The sequence below is a fragment of the Orycteropus afer genome, unplaced genomic scaffold (genome assembly GCF_000298275.1).
Source record: "Orycteropus afer afer isolate SDZICR_OR568_19922 unplaced genomic scaffold, OryAfe1.0 scaffold01380, whole genome shotgun sequence".
NCBI classification, from domain to species: Eukaryota; Metazoa; Chordata; class Mammalia; order Tubulidentata; family Orycteropodidae; genus Orycteropus; species Orycteropus afer.
Window position 1 is genome coordinate 37,706 of NW_006922967.1, and position 3,023 is coordinate 40,728.

At 35.6% G+C, this 3,023-nt stretch overlaps 1 pseudogene; it reads right to left on the reverse strand.

The window, feature by feature from the left end:
• Positions 1-850: 850 nt before the first annotated feature.
• On the reverse strand, positions 851-1,875 carry LOC103213179 (annotated as a pseudogene).
• Between the last annotated feature and the right edge of the window lie 1,148 nt (positions 1,876-3,023).

Below are 3,023 nucleotides of genomic sequence, written 5' to 3' on the forward strand. Positions count from 1 at the left end.
ACATTTGCCATATTTCTGACTTAAGGATATTACACTGTTTCTTCATTATAAGCCCAAATTATAGAGTTTGTTTTTACAGTTTTTTTTAAACTGTTTGGATGTATATGACATTAATTTCTCCAAAAATAACTTACAAAACACCAGTGCATATTCTTCACAATAAAGTCCACCATGCATTAAACATATCTCAAGGAGGGACATATTCTAATGATAATTAGTACCACTCATTACTACTGAATTGAATACTTTTTTTTTCCCCAAAATTTAAACTTTACAATAATTTTAAAAGCTATAGTGACCCTTCCTTGGGTTTTTGACGTGATACCTCTATGGAAGTAGATTGCCCAGTTTTCCTTCCAAGACAATAACTCGATAGACCAGGAATTATTATTTCTTGCTCATAGTTAAAGAAACTGAGGCTGAAAGTATTAGTAATTTATTGAGGGTCAAAAAGCTAAAAATATAGGAACCAAGAATCAATAACTTGGAATATCTAATTCTGAAACTCTGATTCTAACTAGAAAGCTATACTGCCTCTCGGTATAATACATAGAATGACTTCTGTAATTTTATCATTGTGTCAACATGTAGCAATTATGCATAACTAAATCTCAGGAATTAGATATGCATGAGGGTTGATACTATATTGTTTAATATTATGCTACATTTTTTAATTCAGCAAATTAATTTCCCATAAAAGCATACATATTTAAATGATGTTTAACTCATATTTCATATTCTTTAGTCACAGTATTGATTTATGAAAAAATATATTGCTGCAAATATTCAAGAATATTTACAGCCAACTAAAAATGGCCCAAAAGAAATAGAGACTAATTGAACAGTTAAATCATTTTTGGAGATAAAAACCAAAGAAATAACTAGTAGAATAAAAAAAAATATGAGATTGAATATTTGACATCACCATCACCTTAAATGCCTGGTGCTCTCTCTCTTCTGCATCACTCTAATAAAAGCCTTTTTCACTTCTTTGTTCCTAAGACTATAAATCAGTGGGTTCAGTATGGGGATCACGATAGTATAAAAAACAGAGGCCACTTGGTCCTTTCCCAAGGAGCAGGACTTACTTGGCTTTAAATAGGTAAACATGATGCTGCCATAGAAGATGGAGACCCCCAGAAGGTGGGAGGTACAGGTAGAAAAAGGTTTTTGCTTTCCTGATGTGGAACTGATTCTGAGGATAGTAGAGAGAATGGAGGCATAGAACACAGAGATTGTGACAAGAGACACCATTATGGTGGAGCCAGACATAATGACTATCAGGACCTCAATGGCCTGTGTGTCAGTGCAGGACAGAACTAAAACTGGGGTTGTGTCACAGAAAAAGTGATGGATTATGTTGGAGTCACAGAAATGCAAAGTGTTCATGGAAAGCACACTGAGAATGGAATCAATAAAGCCAATTGCATAGGATGCAGTGATGAGAGAGTGGCAGAGTGTCCTGGACATAACAACTGGGTATTGCAGAGGGTTGCAAATAGCTACATAGCGATCATAGGCCATTGACGAGAGAAGAAAACATTCAGCGGCAGCCAAAAAGATAAAAAAATACATCTGAGTGAAGCAGCCCCCAAATGAAATATGTGTTGTGGAAGTCAGTAAGTTCTCTAAGGTTTTAGGGGTAATGACTGTTGAGTAGCTAAGATCAAGGAAGGACAGGTGACTGAAGAAAAAATACATGGGGTTGTGAAGCTGGAGATCCAGGCGGATTAGCAGTATCATCCCTGCATTCCCCAGCACAGTCACCAGGTAAATCAGGAGAAACAGACTGAAGAGGACCAGCTGCAACTCTTCAGAGTCTGTCAGTCCCATGAGGATGAAGTCAGACAAGTTTGTGTTGTTCTTTCTATCCATAGTGTACACCTTCTCTAAACTGTAAGACATTAAAGTTGATACTTAGCATTGGTGACTTCAAATAAGCTTTTGTTAATATGAATGTCCTGGCATTTTATTAAAAAAAAATAAATTTGGGTTTCTGGAAATTGATAATAAAGAATTGTTTATAAAATATAACTAAGGAAAATCTTCCTTTCATTACAACATATAATCATAGATATAAGTTAACACTGGAATATTGTATAATAAAAAAAGTAACATATCTACAAAATTACAATGGAACGTCCAGTGTTCTCAAAACTTTACTTTGTCAATATAATTCATTCCCATGAACATATTATACCAGAGTTATTACTGTATTCCATGTTTTGATAAAAAAAAAAAAATTGACACAGATGTTTAAGCAATTTATGAAACCTCAGAGCTAGGAAATGTTGGCTCTGCAGTTTCTTCATGGAAGGTTTGTTAGGAATTGTAAGCTCATAACACTTTACTCTTAATTATAATTAATTTCAACAGGCTGAGAAAAAATCCAAACATGTAGTGAGCAATGAAATAAACATTGTTTTAATGCATCAATTACTGTCCTTTTATTTCCAGTATTATTTAATTTTACTGACAAATCAGAAATTTAAACTTTTGGAGTGTTTACTGTGAATGAAAAGGAGCTCTGGTAGCTCTGGCAGAGTGGTGGCTCAGGCATTTGACTGCTAACCAGAAAGCTGATGGTTCAAACCCCCAGCCACTCCTCAGAAATTGAAAACTGGACGATCTACTTCTGAAGAGATACTGCCTCAGAAGTCCGAGGAGGGGTCGTTATGAGTTGGGTTTGAGTCAACAGCAGTGAATTTTGTTTTTGATTTTGGTCTGGTGGCTCAATGCATAAGGCATTTGACTGCTAACCAGAGGTTGGTGGTTCAAACCTACCAGCCACTCAGAGGAAAGAAGATGGGACACTATACTTTCGTAAAGGTGTACTGCACAGGAAACCCAATGTGAGTTGCTATGAGTCAGGCTTGACTCAATGGCAGTGAGATTCGGACTGTGAATTAAAGTTACAAAATAATACTCAATTCCAGATAACAGTTTGTTTACTTCACTTGATCATTGTTCTAGTTACCTAGTGCCACTCTGACAAGAATATACCACAAATGGGATGGCCTTAA